Here is a 20,709-nt window from a genome sequence, read left to right on the forward strand (position 1 = left end):
TATTTGACTCTTTGCAAACTGGAAACCATTTATCCGGAGGCTGCATTCATTGTAGCTGGGGATTTTAACAAAGCTAATCTGAAAACAAGACTCCCTAAATTTTATCAGCATATCGATTGCGCAACCAGGGGTGGAAAGACCTTGGATCATTGTTACTCTAACTTCCGCGACGCATATAAGGCCCTGCCCCGCCCCCCTTTCGGAAAAGCTGACCACGACTCCATTTTGTTGATCCCTGCCTACAGACAGAAACTAAAACAAGATGCTCCCACGCTGAGGTCTGTCCAACGCTGGTCCGACCAAGCTGACTCCACACTCCAAGACTGCTTCCATCACTGGGACATGTTTCGTATTGCGTCAGACAACAACATTGACGAATACGCTGATTCGGTGTGCGAGTTCATTAGAACGTCGTTCCCATAGCAACGATTAAAACATTCCCTAACCAGATACCGTGGATTGATGGCAGCATTCGCGTGAAACTGAAAGCGCGAACCACTGCTTTTAATCAGGGCAAGGTGTCTGGTAACATGACCGAATACAAACAGTGCAGCTATTCCCTCCGCAAGGCTATCAAACAAGCTAAGCGTCAGTACAGAGACAAAGTAGAATCTCAATTCAACGGCTCAGACACAAGAGGCATGTGGCAGGGTCTACAGTCAATCACGGACTACAGGAAGAAATCCAGCCCAGTCACGGACCAGGATGTCCTGCTCCCAGGCAGACTAAATAACTTTTTTGCCCGCTTTGAGGACAATACAGTGCCACTGACACGGCCTGCAACGAAAACATGCGGTCTCTCCGTCACTGCAGCCGAGGTGAGTAAGACATTTAAACGTGTTAACCCTCGCAAGGCTGCAGGCCCAGACGGCATCCCCAGCCGCGCCCTCAGAGCATGCGCAGACCAGCTGGCCGGTGTGTTTACGGACATATTCAATCAATCCCTATACCAGTCTGCTGTTCCCACATGCTTCAAGAGGGCCACCATTGTTCCTGTTCCCAAGAAAGCTAAGGTAACTGAGCTAAACGACTACCGCCCCGTAGCACTCACTTCCGTCATCATGAAGTGCTTTGAGAGACTAGTCAAGGACCATATCACCTCCACCCTACCTGACACCCTAGACCCACTCCAATTTGCTTACCGCCCAAATAGGTCCACAGACGATGCAATCTCAACCACACTGCACACTGCCCTAACCCATCTGGACAAGAGGAATACCTATGTGAGAATGCTGTTCATCGACTACAGCTCGGCATTCAACACCATAGTACCCTCCAAGCTCGTCATCAAGCTCGAGACCCTGGGTCTCGACCCCGCCCTGTGCAACTGGGTACTGGACTTCCTGACGGGCCGCCCCCAGGTGGTGAGGGTAGGCAACAACATCTCCTCCGCACTGATCCTCAACACTGGGGCCCCACAAGGGTGCATTCTGAGCCCTCTCCTGTACTCCCTGTTCACCCACGACTGCGTGGCCACGCACGCCTCCAATTCAATCATCAAGTTTGCGGACGACACAACAGTGGTAGGCTTGATTACCAACAACGACGAGACGGCCTACAGGGAGGAGGTGAGGGCCCTCGGAGTGTGGTGTCAGGAAAATAACCTCACACTCAACGTCAACAAAACTAAGGAGATGATTGTGGACTTCAGGAAACAGCAGAGGGAACACCCCCCTATCCACATCGATGGAACAGTAGTGGAGAGGGTAGCAAGTTTTAAGTTCCTCGGCATACACATCACAGACAAACTGAATTGGTCCACTCACACAGACAGCATTGTGAAGGAGGCTGAAGAAATTCTGCTTGTCACCAAAAGCACTCACAAACTTCTACAGATGCACAATCGAGAGCATCCTGTCGGGCTGTATCACCGCCTGGTACGGCAACTGCTCCGCCCTCAACCGTAAGGCTCTCCAGAGGGTAGTGAGGTCTGCACAATGCATCACCGGGGGCAAACTACCTGCCCTCCAGGACACCTACACCACCCGATGTCACAGGAAGGCCATAAAGATCATCAAGGACATCAACCACCCGAGCCACTGCCTGTTCACCCCGCTATCATCCAGAAGGTGAGGTCAGTACAGGTGCATCAAAGCTGGGACCGAGAGACTGAAAAACAGCTTCTATCTCAAGGCCATCAGACTGTTAAACAGCCACCACTAACATTGAGTGGCTGCTGCCAACACACTGACACTGACTCAACTCCAGCCACTTTAATAATGGTAATTGATGGGAAATTATGTAAATATATCACTAGCCACTTTAAACAATGCTACCTTATATAATGTTACTTACCCTACATTATTCATCTCATATGCATACGTATATACTGTACTCTATATCATCAACTGTATTCTTATGTAATACATGTATCACTAGCCACTTTAACTATGCCACTTTGTTTACATACTCATCTCAAATGTATATACTTTACTCGATACCATCTACTGTATCTTGCCTATGCTGCTCTGTACCATCACTCATTCATATATCCTTATGTACATATTCTTTATCCCCTTACACTGTGTACAAGACAGTAGTTTTGGAATTGTTAGTTAGATTACTTGTTATTACTGCATTGTCGGAACTAGAAGCACAAGCATTTCGCTACACTCGCATTAACATCTGCTAACCATGTGTATGTGACAAATAAAATTTGTCTTTTGATCCAAAACATAAAGCAAAATCTACAATGGAATGGTTCAAAAATAAACATATCCAGGTGTTAGAATGGCCAAGTCAAAGTCCAGACCTGAATCCAATCGAGAATCTGTGGAAAGAACTGAAAACTGCTGTTCACAAATGCTCTCCATCCAACCTCACTGAGCTTGAGCTGTTTTGCAAGGAGGAATGGGAAAAAATGTCAGTCTCTCGATGTGCAAAACTGATAGAGACATACCCCAAGCGACTTACAGCTGTAATCGCAGCAAAAGGTGGCGCTACAAAGTATTAACTTAAGGGGGCTGAATAATTTTGCACGCCCAATTTTTCAGTTTTTGACTTGTTAAAAAAGTTTGAAATATCCAATAAATGTCGTTCCACTTCATGATTGTGTCCCACTTGTTGTTGATTCTTCACAAAAAAATACAGTTTTATATCTTTATGTTTGAAGCCTGAAATGTGGCAAAAGGTCGCAAAGTTCAAGGGGGCCGAATACTTTCGCAAGGCACTGTATGTGCATTTGGGGGTGCATTTGTCAGGCCGTAGGATATTACCCTGTATTCGTAGTGCCCGGTGCTGACGCTGAAGGCGGTCTTCCATTCTTTTTTATTTCACCTTTATTTAACCAGGTAGGCCAGTTGAGAACAAGTTCTCATTTACAACTGTGACCTGGCCAAGATAAAGCAAAGCAGTGCAACAAAAACAACAACACAGAGTTACACATGGGATAAACAAACGTACAGTCAAAAACACAATAGACAAGTCTATGTACAGTGTGTGCAAATGTAGTAAGGTCAGGGAGGTAAGGCAATAAATAGACCATAGTGGCGAAATAATTACAATTTAGCATTAACACTGGAGTGATGGATGTGCCTCTCTGATGCGCACCAGGTTGTAGGCATCTGTTGATCACAGTGAGTATGAGAGGCAGGGATAACAGAATTTAACAGTAGCCTTATTCAGTATCCGGTAATCGATACAGGGGCGGAGACCTCCCTCCTTCTGGACGGATGGAGGAATCCTTGGGCCAGCGCCTCCTGGACGTGGGCCTCCATGGCTTGGGACTCTGCATGCGAGAGAGAGTAGATGTGCCTGCGTGGGAGGGTAGAATCAGACAGTAGGTTGATAGTGCAATGGCATGGGTAATGAGGGGTCAGGCACGTGGCAAGAGTCTTCGAAAAGGCCACCTGTACTCTTCTGGATGGCCTGGTCCAGACTTTCCACGAAGGTGGCACAGATTTACACAGAGAGACACCTCCCCGGACACTCCTGCGACCAACCCAACAACCTCCTCTCTGTCCACGATATACTAGGATTATTCAACTGTAGCCAAGGGAACCCTAAAACTACGGGGTGTGCAGGAGAGTGTAAGATGATGAAAGTGATCCATTCGTGGTTGTGAGTAACTGTGAGGGGAATGGGAATTGTGGTCTGGCGTACCAGTCCTGTTCCTAGGGGACAGTTGTCTAGGGCAAGGACTGGGATAGGGGGTTGTAAAGTGACAAGAGGAATGTGTAATGATAAGGCCACTGACCGGTCTAGGAAATTGCCTGTAGCACCTGAGTCCACTAGGGCAGGAATCAGTTGGGGTCCAGGATAGTCAGGGAAGGTGACAGGGAGGAGGACGGGCTGGGTGGACAGAGAGGAGCAAGGCACATCCACACCTACCTGGGAAGGTGCAGGAGCGCTCCTCGGACTGTCACTTCCTCGCCTGGTTCTCCTTCTGGGACAGGTGTTCCAGGGGTGGTCTGACTCCCCACAGTAGGAGCAGAGACCCTTTTGACAGCGGCATTGACGTTCCTCAGGGGGAAGGTGCATCGTGCCCATCTCCATGGGCTCAGTCTCGCTGGAGGTTCCTGGGAGGGACCCGAACCACCGGGATGGGCGATGACGGGCACACAGGAGATTATGCAGGTGGATGACCACGGCGATGAGCTGCGCCAGAGGGTATACTGTGGGAAAGAGGGCTAGCAAAAGTTATTGAGAGGCCCTTCAAGAAATCTGGCCATGCTCCGAGGAAAAACGAGCTTTCAATTGAAGAACTTAAGTAGCCTATGTAAACAGAAACATTAAATAATCTCTGCACAGTAAGCGTGTGTGTGTGTGTGTGTGTATTTGTTTGTTTGTGTATAATCTATAAATGGCTTGTATTTCAAGGGTCTTAATAACACAAACCATAGTTGTACCTTGAGGATTAATTCTGGATATAATATTATATAATTATACACTGCAAATGAGAGGTGGGAGGGAAATAATCAGGTGTGATAGGGGCTTAGAGACTCCCACCTTCCATGATTTTCATTTGAAAGCAAACACTTGTGTCAAATCTCCAAGGACAGCGGGCAGATCCTGAAAGGTTTTGTTATGAGCATGCATTTACCTCACACTGACAGAATTCCTCACATCAACCGTGTCCTTGCATTTGTACTTAGCAGGAGGACAGGGGCAGAAAAATGCAGCATGATTCATAGGCTCATATGTAAAAATTATATTAATAATGTCTATTCTATTCTCATAAATTAGTACCTTGAGCCTTCCTGATATGCTGAATGAGAGTGCTAAGTTTAAGGGAGGATTTTTCTGTGTTTTTATAGCATTTTGGCTTCATTTAAAAAAAAATTTAGCAGATAGAGGGCCACCCAGTTTCATGTTATGCCCTAAACAAATTAATTAATATACTTTTCCTAACTGAATCAATTTCACTCGCTTTAAATCAGATGCCAATTTTTGGGACTCTTTAAAAAAAGATAAGTCACAGAGGGAATGTTAAAGACACAGCTATACCAGATGGAAAACAATCAGTGAGCTTTAAAATGAGAAGAGTGCATGGGGTTCGTCCTGAAGAGATGGCTCCAAGGAAAGTCAAGGTTTGCCAGATGTTTACTTTTCTATCACTTTTCAGTGACAAATTTGGGTCCTACTTTACATTCCAGCTAGCTAATAACCAGGTAATAACATGGAAATAACTATTTATTTACTAGGTAAGTAGGTAGTTATTGCCATTAGTTACAAGTAAAAGTTACCATGTTGTTTCCCCCCAAATGTTTTCTATTTCTTTCTGTTTTTGGCTGACTATGGTTCCCAATCAGAGGCAGCTGTCTATTGTTGTCTCTGATTGGGGATCATATATAGGTTGTCATTTTCCTTTTGGGTTTTGTGGGATCTTGTTTTTTGTATAGTTTGTTTTGCCTTACAGAACTGTGCGTTTTTGTTTTTGTCTTTGTTATTTTGCTTTTGGTGTCATCAATAAAAAGAACGATGTACATCTATCACGCTGCACCTTGTTCCGGTCATTCCACAAATGGAAGCCGTAACAATAATAATACTAATAATAATAGATGTGGCCTAAAGACAAGATTAAATTGACAATAGTCTGATGGGTGATAATATTATCAGAGAATGAAGAGACTGATAACCTGCACAGTGTGCACTGACAGCGTGCATTGACAAAGACATGCAGAGCTTACCAACTAGCACTTCTTCCATATCATCCTAAAGAGGTCCATGCAGGACAGATGTTTTGAATGCAACACCTGATCAGTAAGAGCAGATTCCAAGGTTTCTAATGAACCAATTTTTTACCAAACAACTGTCCAAATGCGTGGATTGTGATTGTTTAAAAATATTACTTTTTTATAGAATAACCATGGCTCAGTACATTCTTCATGTGAGTAAGCTACTGGTGACAATCAGCCATGTTGGATATTCCATCATAGTCTTACTGTAAAATATATGTGTGTTGACTGTGGTAGGGCAGGGCCTGTGATGTCTGCTAAAACGAACAAGTTGATTTTATTAGTATGGTGCAGCCAAAGATTGGCATGGCACAGCCATAGCCTTGGCTACTAGCCACAGATAAATAAATACATTGCCTTGCATCATGTTTTTTATGAGCTTCCTAAATGAAATATTCATGGATTTATTTATGATTGTGCGTATCAACACTAGAAAGGCAGAGATTCATAATGACAAAACTAATTTAAATGTTTAATTACTGCCATTTTAAAAGTTATTGCCGCCTTGTCCTTGACTTTACCTTCATAACTCTACATAACACACTGTAGATGTTAGAATCTTATTATCTCATCCATAACTGGAGTAATAACCAGTTTAATGTTTTCTCCGGCCTGCTCCGCTCCTTCTCCGATAGTTGAATGTGCTATGCCCAGTTGATAATCACCTCAATTATTGCCTCAAATGTCACGACTTCCGCCGAAGTTGGTCCCTCTCCTTGTTCGGGCGGTGTTCGGCGGTCGAAGTCACTGACCTTCTAGCCATCGCTGATCCTCATCGCTGATCCTCTTTTCATTTTCCTTTGGTGTTGTCTTCTCTTCCATCACACCTGGTTCCAATCCCATCAATTACATTTTAGGTATTTAACCCTCTGTTCCCCCTCATGTCCTTGTCGGTGATTGTTTGTTGTAAGTGCTTGTGCACGTCTGTCCTGGTGTGCGGCAGGTTATGTACCCATTATTTTGATTGTCCTGTTTTCCGGTGGGTTCTTTGTTATTAAACTGCGCTGTTTGGAAACACAGTTTTTGCTCTCTTGCGTCTGACTTCTCTGCCGCCAGTACGCACCTCTCACATCAAAACTGAACTTAAACTATACCAAAACCAAATTCACACATATAACAACAGATTAAATAATTTAAGTGTAGTGTGATGGGAGAGAAAATGGGATATTGGGTGAGTTGAGTGAGAGGAAACGAAGGATGAATAATTATGTATTCACCATTTGTGAATGAAAAACAGGACGGGCCATTCTATTGTATTCATCTATTCTAATTATTCTAATTAATTAAGTCTTATTAGTCTACTGTAGGCTAACTTGGAGTAGTGAGAGCTTGGCTACACAGTGATAGCGCGTGTAATTATCAATTGCAAGACCAAGATGAATGATGAGATAGCGTTGCTACAAGATCTGAATGAAAACGACTCAGATAGCAGGGAAGAAATGGATCATGACATCTCTGATGATTGTTATTCTGATTCATGCTGAACGGCTTTCTGGGAAAGGATACATATTGGGCAGCAGGTAATGCTTTCGATCAGATGGAACTGCTGTACTAGGTGAAAGGAGGAACTTGCTGTCTACCTGTTGCTGTGTTCAACAACATCCTAGTCTCACTTCATCATGAGTCTACATGTGGGTAAAGATTCTATGTGAGCAGCAGCAAAGATTCTATGTGAGCCATTGAGCGAGCCAAATTGCGCACAGCTCACAGGGAAGAGAAACTGCAAGGGGTGCAGATGCACTCAGACCAGAACCCATGATATCTGTTTCAGCTGCAAGCGACTTGTTTGTGCAATGTGTTGCACAAGTGAAAGTGACAAAGATTTGTTGAGACCGTTAGAACAAGCAAAATAAGTTGCAACTGTTGCACACCAAATTGTATGTGCAAGCGACGCCACAAATAATATGTCCAAAAAAATGGACAATAATAGACTGCTTTTGACGCAGTCATATTGTGCTGATTTTCACTATTCACAAGAACTCTTGGCGCCTATACTGATGTTTACGCTACTGATATTTTCTTAATTGACCAGGTGTCTTGCAGTTTGGGTATTTTTTTAAATTTTTTTTATTTTATTTCACCTTTATTTAACCAGGTAGGCTAGTTGAGAACAAGTTCTCATTTGCAACTGCGACCTGGCCAAGATAAAGCATAGCAGTATGAGCAGACAACACAGAGTTACACATGGAGTAAACAATTAACAAGTCAATAACACAGTAGAAAACAAAGGGGGAGTCTATATACAATGTGTGCAAAAGGCATGAGGTAGGCGAATAATTACAATTTTGCAGATTAACACTGGAGTGATAAATGATCAGATGGTCATGTACAGGTAGAGATATTGGTGTGCAAAAGAGCAGAAAAATAAATAAATAAAAACAGTATGGGGATGAGGTAGGTGAAAATGGGTGGGCTATTTACCAATAGACTATGTACAGCTGCAGCGATCGGTTAGCTGCTCAGATAGCAGATGTTTGAAGTTGGTGAGGGAGATAAAAGTCTCCAACTTCAGCGATTTTTGCAATTCGTTCCAGTCACAGGCAGCAGAGTACTGGAACGAAAGGCGGCCAAATGAGGTGTTGGCTTTAGGGATTATTGGTTTTGTCATTATAAAAATAAGCTTTTACTATCTTTCAACGAACATGCATTTTGTTTCATAATTGTAACAAAGGCACTCCACGAAAAATTCTGTGTTTTTAGTGGGGGGTTTTCTTCATTTTTACATATAGCCTACAGTAACAAAAACTTTCAAATATTTACAGTTCATATTCTAATGTTACAGTACACCTTCATAAACACAACCAAATGACATTGGCAAGAAGGGGGGTTCAATGAGGCCAGGCGTTTCTAGATAAATGGATTATTTAGACTGGTGGCTATTGGTACTCCTCAAGTCCCAGCTATTCTATCCTACTGTTAAATATGCATATCATGGCGATTTGAGGATGAAATGCTCAGAAAGTTTGTCGGAAAGTACTGCTACAGTGTAAAATACATATATTTAGGAAAAGTAAACGATAGGTTGGTTCAATGTTTTTATTGAAATTAAGTTACTGAAATGACAAATTTGAAAACCGTCAGATTGACCATCTTGGCGGTTCTAAAACAACTATAAAATACTTTACAACTGATCAACTTTAAAGGGATATAATCCCTTTATCTAATTCCCTGAGGTCAGATGAACTTGTGGATACCATTCAGTATGTGATAGCTAATGTTGTGATAGTTAATGTTAGTGGAATGAATGGAAGAGCATGGGAACAGCTAGCATGCTTGCTGTAGACATCCAGTCATTGAGCTAACACTAATTTGCAATGCCTCGGACTTCCTTCATACTGGACACAGTGCATTCCACATTTTGTTAAGTTACAGCCTTATTCTAAAATTGATTAAATGAAGAAAACAATCCTCCTCAATCTACACACAATACCCCTAATGACAATGCGAAAACAGATTTATAGAAATATTTACACATTAAAGATAAAATACAGAAATAGTATTCAGACCCTTTGCTATGAGACTCAAAATTAATCTTATGTGTATCCAAAAAAAGTCTGCAGCATTGAAGATCCCCAAGAACACAGTGGCCTCCATCTTTCTTAAATGGAAGAAGTCTGGAACCACCAAGACTCTTCCTAGAGCTGGCCGCCCAGCCAAACTGAGTACTCGGTGGAGAAGGGCGGGGAGGTGACCAAGAACCCGAATGGTCACTGTGACTGAACTCCAGAGTTCCTTCTGTGGATATGGGAGAACCTTCCAGAAGGACAACCATCTCTGCAGCACTCCACCAATCAGGCCTTTATAGTAGAGTGGCCAGACGGAAGTCTCTCATCTGATGAAACCAAGATTGAACACTTTGGCCTGAGTGCCAAGTGTCACGTCTGGAGGAAACCTGGCACCATCCCTATGGTGAAGCATGGTGGTGGCAGCATCATGCCGAGGGGATGTTTTTCAGCAGCAGGGACTGGGAGACCAGTCAGGATCGAGGGATAGATAGAGGAAAGTACAGAAAGATCATTGATGAAAACATTCTCCAGAACGGACCTCAGACTAGGGGCGAAGGATCACCTTACAAAGGACAACGACCCCAAGCACACAGCCAAGACAATTCAGGAGTGGCTTCAAGACAAGTCTCTGAATGTCCTTGAGTTGCCGAGCCAAAGCCACGACTTGAACCCAATGTAACATCTCTGGAGAAAGCTGAAAATAGCTGTACATCAACGCTCCCCATCCAACCTGGCAGAGCTTGAGTGGATCTGCAGAGAAGAATGAGAGAAATCACCAAATACAGGGCTGTAATCACTGCCAAAGTTGCTTCAACAAAGTACTGAGTAAAGCAGGGGTGTCAAAGTCAAATGGACGGAGGGCCAAATAAAAAAATCAGCTACAAGACGAGGGCCGGACTGTTCGAATGTTCATTGAAACATTTTTAAATGACGCATATAGTCTAGTGAACCTAATTGAACCTACTGAAAACCTAACAAATATATTACAATATGATCAGATAAATAAAGCAATATTTTCTTATGGCTCTGTCAGTAATCTTTAATTTTCAACAGACACAAAAGACAAATTTCCTTTATATAAATATCCCCATAACATGAACATTAAATGAAAGAAACCGGTATTCAAGGCACCATCAGTAGACTATATTTTCTATTTTAGCAAAAGTGGGCTAAATTTACTTCAAAGAAAAAACAATAATAGCAATTTTCTATCATCCACTCAACTGAAATATTTTTAAAATATAATTGGATTGAAATACAAAAAAATAAAGTGCAAAAATCTATTAATCAAAAACAACACTTTGTTTAAGGAGAAGTAACATGCAGTGAAAACAAATATTAAATTTTAACTTTTAAACTTGAACTGAGTAAAAACTCTAAATATGTGATTGCACAGTAATGTTCACTTGTTTGAGGTTGAGGGTGATACTTGGTGGTGTCCCATCTTTTCCACAAGTTCATCAATGTTCGGGGTAAGGCTCTGAGCTGAAGAAATCCTCAGAATTGAGTGGAGGTGTTCAGCAGTAAGTCGACTTCTGTGTGATGTTTTGTTCAGGTTCATCAAAGAAAACAGTTGTTCACACAGGTATGTGCTGCCAAACATAGACAACGTTTGAGCAGCCTGGATGCGCAGCTGGGGCATTGTGCCGGGGAGGAAACGGGCGAACTCCGCAGCACCCACTGCCGCATATTTTGCCCTCAGTGCATCATTGCATTGGAGGTCAATCAACTCCATTTGGAGGTTTGGTGGTGAGCTTTCCACGTCAACAGCAAATGGGTTACCGAGCAGTTCCAACCTGCTTTTTTGTGCTTCAAAGTCAGCAAATCGGCGTCGAAAGTCAGCGGCAAGCATACCTATTTTATCAGCCAACTGTGTGCTCGGGAACGCACTGGTAGAGAGCTTCTCTTTCATGGTCTGGCAGCTGGGAAAGTGGCTCAAATTTTCTTTCCGCATCTGCGTCTCCCACAGAGTCAGTTTGGTTTTAAATGCCTTCACTGTACTGTACATATCAGAGATGACACGATCCCGACCCTGCAGCTGCAAGTTTATTGCATTCAGATGACTCGTAATGTCACACAGAAAAGCCATTTCACACAGAAACATTTCGTCTCGGAGTTGTGTTGTGTCTTTCCCTTTGCTGTCCAAGAACAGACAAATCTCCTCACGAAGCTCGAAACATCTTTGAAGCACCTTTCCCTGGCTTAGCCATCGCACCTCTGTGTGATAAGGCAAATCACCATGCTCCGTTTCTAACTCCGTCAGAAATGCCTTGAACTGGCGGTGATTCAAACCTTTGGCTCTGATAAAGTTAACTGTGCGCGTGATGATGCTCATTACATGCTCCATTTTCAAGGCTTTACCGCACAACGCTTCCTGGTGTATGATACAATGATAAGCTGTCAGCTCACCTGTCGCGTTTTCCTCTTGCATCTTTTCCCGTATCTTCGCCACCAGTCCGCTCCTGTGTCCACACATCGCAGGTGCTCCGTCGGTTGTCAAACCCACGAGTTTTTCCCAAGGCAGCTCCATCTCATTTACACATCTTGACACCTCTTCATACAAATCATGCCCCGTAGTTGTGCCATGCATAGGACGTAAAGCCAAAAACTCCTCTGTCACGCTTAGGTTGGAGTCCACTCCGCGGATGAAAATTGACAACTGGGCAATGTCAGAAATGTCGGTGCTCTCATCCACAGCCAAGGAATATGCAATAAAATCTTTTCCCTTTTTCACAAGCTGCTCTTTTAGATTGATGGACAACTGGTCTACTCTCTCGGCAATGGTGTTTCTGCTCAGACTCACATTTAAAAAGAGTTGCCTTTTTTCTGGGCAAACTTCGTCACAAACTTTAATCATGCAGTTTTTGATGAAATCCCCCTCCGTAAATGGCCGGGCTGATTTAGCGATCTCTTCTGCCAAAATAAAACTGGCCTTGACAGTTGCGTCCGCGTGTGTGTCCGCGTGTTTCGTTTCATAATGTCGTCTCAGATTATACTCTTTCAGTACCGCCACACTTTCTCCACACAGAAGACACACAGGTTTTCCAGCTACCTTCGTGAACATATACTCCGACTCCCACCTTGTTTGAAACCCCCGGTTCTCAGTATCCACCTTCCGTTTTGCCATTTTTGATGGGTATCTGAAAGTTAATTTTACTGTGATGCTGACGACTGCTGTGCCAATAAATATTGAAATGAAGCAGCCTACTGCTCGGTGCGTCACCTTTGCATTGTGGGAAATGTAGTATTGGTGCGTGTAAAAGATCTGCGGGCTGCCGGCTTGCTGCGGGCCGGTTCTAATAATAAATCAAGATCATCCCAGGGGCCGTAAAAAACCTTCTTGCGGGCCGGATGTGGCCCGCGGGCCTTGACTCTGACATATGTGGAGTAAAGGTTCTGAATACTTATGTCAATGTGATATTTCATATTTTTTTCATACATTTTCAGAAATGTCTTAAAACCTGTTTTTGCTTTGTCATTATGGGGTATTGTGTTTAGATGGACGAGGGGGAAAAACGATTTAATCCATTTTAGAATAAGGCTGTAACGTAACATAATGTGGAAAATGTCAAGGGGTCTGAAAACTTTCCAATTGCACTGTACATAAAAATAGTATCCACGAGCTCATGTGAAGTAGATAAATTGGGCTGACCAACCACTGCTTCCGCACATTGGCTAACTGGGCTATCTGCATTGTGTCCCGCCACCCGTCACCCACCACCTTCCAACCCCTCTTTTACGCTACTGCTACTCTGTTCATCATATATGCATAGTCACTTTAACCATATCTACATATACATACTACCTCAATCAGCTTGACTAATCGGTGTCTGTATATAGCCTCACTACTTGATATAGCCTGTCGTTTTACAGAACTTTCTTATTTATTTACTTACCTATTGTTCACTATTGGTCAGAGCCTGTAAGTAAGCATTTCACTGTAAGGTTGTATTCGGTGCATGTGACAAATAAACGTTGATTTGATAAATGGCCTCATTGCCAAAATCCCAAAATATCCCATTTTAAAAATGGGAATCTTTGTTTGTAAATCAAGTTTAAAAAATCCCCCAACGTTTTTACATAAAATGACATCAGCAATATGATAGCTAATGTTAACCCTGTGTTTAACCCCTTTCATCTATGTTAATGCCAAGGGATAAAAGTAGCTACCTAGGTTTTAGCTACAAGCTAGCCGGTTAACTAGCTAGCAAGCTAACTATCTTACAGGGTTGTGTATTTTACTTTCTAAATGTAATCTGTTAGTTACTAGTACCTCTCAAATTGTAATCAGTAATGTAACTGTTTGAGTACCCAAACTCAGTAACGTAATCTGATTACTTCAGTTACTTTTAGATTACTATTCTCTTGAGAGGCGCAGGTTAGTAGCTGGCACAGCCACAAAGTAATAAAATAAGCTTTTAAACCTAACCCTAACCACACTGCTAACCTAACCTTCAATTAAGTCCAAAAAATATTTTTACAATAGGCTATAACCAATTTGACATCTACTGCAGGATAATTCAATGTTATAATTTACATAGCTGGTCCTAAAAGGATGAGGCATTTTACTTTGTTATGTAGGCTTGTTCTAACCCATTGTTTTTTACTACAGATCAAATCAAATCCAATTGTATTTGTCACATGTGCCGAATACAACAGATGTCGACCTTACCGTGAAATACTTACTTACAAGCCCCTAACCAACAATGCCGTTCAAGAAATAGACTTAAGAAAGTATTTACTAAATAAACTAAAGTAAAACATTTTATAAAATGTTGCGGGGGGCAATGTAAATAATCCTGGTAGCCATTTGATTAATTGTTAAGCAGTCTCATAGCTTGGGGGTAGAAACTGGCAAGGATCCTTTTGGACCTAGACTTGGCACTCCGGTCCCGCTTGCCATGCGGTAGCAGCACGAGAATAGTCTACGACTTGGGTGACTGGAGTTTTTGGTAGAAACATTATGTTTTAATACTGTTTATTCATTGAATAGCTTTGATGAGTACTGTACTCTCTCATCTGTGTCTCTGTGGACTGAGTTGGGCCTCTGGGGGTTGGAGCTTGGTGGTGGCAATTGATTTATGATGGCTTCGTGATAAAACCTACAGCCTGCATTCCATAGAATGAGTTGGTGTTTGTGACCTGAGATAGAGATAGTCTGGAGGAGTTAAACAACACCTGGTGCACATAACTCACAAGATGAACCAAAGATTGCTTGTGATGCCCCGAGCTGCAGGGGAGGAGTGGAACCAACTATGACTGAGTATTTTCAGGTCTACTTTAAAAGACCTCTGTATTGTCTTGTAGGGTTGAGCTCTCAGTCCCATCCCATATGTGTGACTGACCAGCTTCATTATTGCAATTATTAATAGAAAATAAAGATTGATTGTTTGAATAAATAACAAAGACTCTCTCACTTAATGAAGAATTTTCCACAAAAAGTCTTTGACATTTTTTGGGCCTTCCTCTGACACCGCCTAGTATACAGGTTCTGGATGGCAGGAAGCTTGGCCCCAGTAATGTATTGGGCCGTACGCACTACCCTCTGTAGCGCCTTAAGGTCGAATGCCGAGCAGTTGCCATACCAGGTGGTGATGCAACTGGTCAGGATGCTCTTGATAGTGCAGCTGTATAACTTTTTGAGGATCTGGGGACCCATGCCAAATCTCTTGGGGGGGGGGAAGCTGTTGTCGTGCCCTCTTCCCGACTGTCTTGGTGTGTTTGGACCATGATAGTTTGTTGGTGATGTGGACTCCAAGGAACTTGAAATTCTCAACCAACTCCACTACAGCCCTGTTGACGTTAATGAGGGCCTCTTCAGCCCTCCTTTTCCTATAGTCCACAATCATCTCCTTTGTCTTGTTCACATTGAGCTTGTTGTGGAAAATTATTAAGTGAGAGAGACTTTGTTATTTCTTCAAACAATCAATCTTTACCTGTTGAGTGTAGGGGGCAGTATTTTAATGTTTGGATAAAAAACATACCCAAATGAAACTTCCTATTTCTCAGGCCCAGAATCTAGAATTTGCATAAATCATCAGATTAGGATAGATAACACTCTAAAGTTTCCAAAACTGTCAGAATATCGTCTGTGAGTATAACAGAACTGATATTGCAGGCGAAAACCTGATGAAAATCCAACCCGGAAGTGCTGTTTTTCCTGAAAACTCTCTGTTCCATTGCCTGCCTTTGCTCCATTCGCGCATATCAACCAGATTCATTTTCCTATGGCTTCCACATGTTGTGAACAGTCTTTAGACATAGTTTCAGGCTTTTATTTTGAAAAATGAGCGAGAAAGATCACATCGCGTCAATGGATGTCTGGGCGCCAGCAGCGTTTTGCATGAGCAACAGCTTGGAGCAGACATTTTCTCTCTCTCTCCTATTGAAGAAGCTATCGTCCGGTTGAAATATTATCTATTATATATTGTAAAAACAACCTGAGGATTGATTATAATTTTTTTGGGACATGTTTCTACGAACTTTACGGATACTATTTGGAATTTGTCTGCCCGGTCATGACTGCTCGAGCCTGTGGATTCCTGAACATAACGCGTCAACCAAATGGAGGTATTTTGGATATAAAGATAATATTTTTGGAACAAAAGGAACATTTATTGTGTAACTGGGAGTCTCGTGAGTGCAAACACCGAAGATCAAGGTAAGCGATTTAATTTATTGCTTTTCTGACTTTCGTGACCAATCTACTTTGCTGCTAGCTGTTTGTAATATTTTGTCTGCTGAGAGAGCTGTCCTAACATAAACACTTGGATAGCTTTCGCTGTAAAGCTTTTTTGAAATCTTAGATGCCAGGTGGATTAACAACAAGCTAAGCTGAGTTTTGGTATATTGCACTTGTGATTTCATGAAAATGTAATATTTTTAGTAATTTACTTTGAATTTGGCGCTCTGCAATTCAGCGGATGTTGACGAAAATGATCCCACTAACGGGATGGGTGCATCAAGAAGTTAAGAATTGCAATAATGAAGCTGGTCGGTCACACACTAGAGTGTGGAACTGAGAGCTCAACTTTGGAAGACCAGGGGGTTGGGTCAAAATGTTTACACAGATGAGACACTGACAGAGTAGGATTAGCTCAGTTTCAAAGGTGTTTATTAAAATAATAGTCCAAAAGAAAATAATAGGTCTTCCCAAGCGACCCTCACCGGGATACCGTCTTCTGGGCTCCGGGTATGGCTGTATCCTGTGGGGATCAAAAACTGAACTCCCTCCTGATATCTCTGCTACCATCCCCAACTATACGGGAGTCCTTTCCTCCCCCAGTCTCTCCCCTGTGTGCTGCCCACCTGGCAGCTTTATGGGACTTGTACAGCTGGTGAGCAATCAGCCCTTGATTACTCACCACAATCCCCAATCAGCCCCAATTAGTTCTGGCCGGAGAGCCCATCGAGACGTGGCACGTCCAGCAGATGGAGCCATCACCCTATGATGTATACTCCATCTGTCACCAGGCCTCGACTAGGTCTCTCCCTGGTGGCTGACCTGCTGTGCGCCACACAACCTTACAAGACAATACAGAGGTCTTATAAAGTAGACCTGAAAATACTTTGTGAAGACCCTCCCACACTGTCTGCTGAATTCTTTCTCTTTGCTCTTGTTTTCCTTAATAGGATGTTGGTGGGCGGGGCTGGCAGGGTCGTCAGCGAAATGGGCCACACCTGGGCTCAGGTGTGTCCCAGGATAAATGCACCTCTTCCCCATTCATTGAGGAGACTCTCCATGCAGACACAGACATATTTTGGTTGTGGCATTTTTGTGGCTATTTGGTTTGTTTGCGTTGGCACCTTTCAACACCCCTCATTATCACATGTATACACGCGACCACTCACTTACACTACTGACTAAACACACACCATTTTAATTGTATTTACTTCCGTTAATAAATATATTTTGTTATTCTTTATCTCCACGTTGTCTCCCTTTTTGTTACGGGCTTCGAGCCAGCTCATGACAACTTAGTCATAGTTGGTTCCACCGCTCCCCTGCAGCTTGGGGCATCACAAGCAATCTTGGGTTCATCTTGTGAGCTATGTGCAACAGGTGTTGTTTTACTCCTCCAGACTATCTCTATCTCGGGTCACAAACACCAACTCATTCTATGGAATGCAAACTTGTTGGATGCCTTCACTGTTTATTTGGGTTGTTTTTCAGATTATTTTGTGCCCAATAGAAATTAATGGTAAATAATATATTGTGTTATTTTGAAGTCACTTCTATTGTAAATAAGAATAGAATGTTTCTAAACACTTTTCTGAATTCAAAAGTAATCTTAGAAATAATCATCTAGTTTTTGAAAGGTATTGTCACGAATTCCACCGAAGGTGGCTCCCCTTCCTGTTCGGGTGGTGCTCGGCGGTCGTCGTCGCCGGTCTACTAGCTGCCACCGATCCCTTTATCCTTTTCGTTTGTTTTTGTCTAATTGTTTTCACCTGTTCCTTGTTGGGGTTTTGGGATGGGTGTTATTTAAGTTTGTTTAGCCTGCTGGTGTTTGTGCGGGGTTGTTGTTATTGTTACGTTAGTTGTGTATCGTTGTCTTTTGGGTTTTCGCTGTCTAGGTTTTTGTAACAGTGGTTTTGGGTTTGTTTGCACCTGTGTTTAGGGCTTCACCCAAGTTTGGACTTGTTACTTTGAAAGAGGACATTAAAGCATTTTATTCCCGTTCATTTTCTGCTCTCTGCGTCTGACTCCACACCCATCACTCACCCGGCATTACAGGTATATGTAATCTGAATACAAAATGTTATCTGGCAACGTAATGGATTACAGTTACATTTTTTTTTGTCATCCGTTACATCTAACGGATTACATATCATCCGTTACTCCCCAACCCTGCTAACTTAAACTGGGTAACTGACGTGGTGTTAGCTAGCTAGTCATGCTTACCGGTATCTTTTCAGTGCTTGCTGTAGTATGTAAAATGTATGTGTAGCAGAAAAGCTGTAAAAACCAAAAAAGATATGTGTCCTCCAAAGAGGGGGAGGTGGGGGATGGATTAATAAAACAATTATAAAAAAATATTAAATATAATGTGGCTCTTTGAAGCCTCAGGTATGTTAGAAACATCTACACACAATACCCCATAATGACAGAGCAAAAAGGGTTTTAGAATTGTTTGCAAATGTATTAAATATATAAAACTGATATCGCATTTGCATAAGTATTCAGACCCTTTACTCAGTACTTTGTTGAAGCACCTTTGGCAGTGATTACAGCCTCGAGTTTCCTTGAGTATGGCACTACAAATACTTTTAAAAGTGTAATGTTTTTTGTATTAATATACATTTTACACATATGACAGGACAATATTTGATGACAGCTAGTGTGCAAGCTAGCCAGGATAATTAAGAACTAGCTAATGCTAGTGTGAGCCACAAGAGTGTGTGTGTGTGTGTGTGTGTGTGTGTGTGTGTGTGTGTGTGTGTGTGTGTGTGTGTGTGTGTGTGTGTGTGTGTGTGTGTGTGTGTGTGTGTGTGTGTGTGTGTGTGTGTGTGTGTGTGTGTGTGTGTGTGTGTGTGTGTGTGTGTGTGTGTGTGTGTGTGTGTGTGTGTGTGTGTGTGTGTGTGTGTGTGTGTGTGTGTGTGTGTGTGTGTGTGTGTGTGTGTGTGTGTGTGTGTGTGTGTGTGTGTGTGAGCCAGAGACAGAGAGATCAAACATTCAATGACAATAAGACAATAACATTCTAGCTAATTTTTTTATTATTTCAGTGTTCATAGAAATCTTCGTGCCTACTTTAGCGCCCATGAAAACACTCAGCAATGTTCTCTCCTGCAGGGAGAAATAAGACAACAGCTATTGGAGAGAATAAGAACAAGGCTAAGCACTGTAGTCAACAACGAGCCAGTGGACCTTGAACTTACATTGGCAAGAGTAGCAACAGACTATGTTGACATTCCTCTGGAATTTATTTCTGGCCTACAGATGACCGGAAATCCTCCACATCCTTCAGAAGCTGTCAGTCATTTGGGGTCATCATGGGCGGCCACGCCTCGAAATGGACCATGATAGAGTTTTCTAGGCGCATCACTGCCCATAAGATGTCTATCCTAGCTCCAAGGAGTTTCAATGAGAACACTTTACAGACAAATGGAAGAACACAACCTCTCTGTCTGATCACGCCATTCACAAATGTCAGATGAGGTGCTTGGTCAGCGTGTGAGGTCCATCAAAGCCAGGATGCCCTATGCTGGGTACAGATTGGTGAAAAGTCCATATTCTATCAATGGGGCACCCTGTGTAATGCCATAGAGTGAAATCATCCATGCATCGGGAGGAATTTTTATCAAGGATGATCCACCTTGGTTGTGTTGCTCGCAGAACTTATTCTAATTGGTCTTTTGACCAATCAGATTAGCACTGAAAAAAATCTGACGTGAAAAGATCTGATGTGATTGGACAAAAGGCCAATTAGTGGGAAAACGCTGCCATAGACACCAACCATAAACTGATGAGTTGAGCCCCCCCCAACTCTCATTTCGTCCCTCACAGATTCCCCATAGGCTAAATCTTGGTCCTCAACATAAACTTGTATTGGCTTTTTCTCTCCTTAGATTCAATATTCGGGGGAATCAATGGTTTCTCTAGGAGGGTAAGTATAAGTAATCTGTTGTCAACCAAACCTAATTGCTTATTTTTGTCTAGGTCCTGTATCTCAACGCTGCTGACAACAACAACGCTGCAACTGCATTTTATTTTTTATTGGAGGGGGTCACCAGATCTGGATGGCTATCAAGGTAAAGAATGATTTCCGTAGGGTGGCCAACAATAAAATCCTATATTTCCCATATGGAACACTTTATCTGGGTTTGTGATTGTATTCTCTGCTACCCAGCCCCTGCTCTGTTTCTCAACTAGAACTTATATTTAAAAAAAAACTTTGTACCAGAAGTCCAGGATTGCAAGAATGTATGGATAAACTTTATAATTTTTTTTGTATCCAAGTAGATTGGATATGATACTTTTTTGTCCAAATAATTAAATTGAATGAAATTTAGCAAATTAAAACAGG

The sequence above is a fragment of the Oncorhynchus mykiss genome, chromosome 7 (assembly GCF_057628025.1).
Source record: "Oncorhynchus mykiss isolate SJ-2025 chromosome 7, ASM5762802v1, whole genome shotgun sequence".
NCBI classification, from domain to species: Eukaryota; Metazoa; Chordata; class Actinopteri; order Salmoniformes; family Salmonidae; genus Oncorhynchus; species Oncorhynchus mykiss.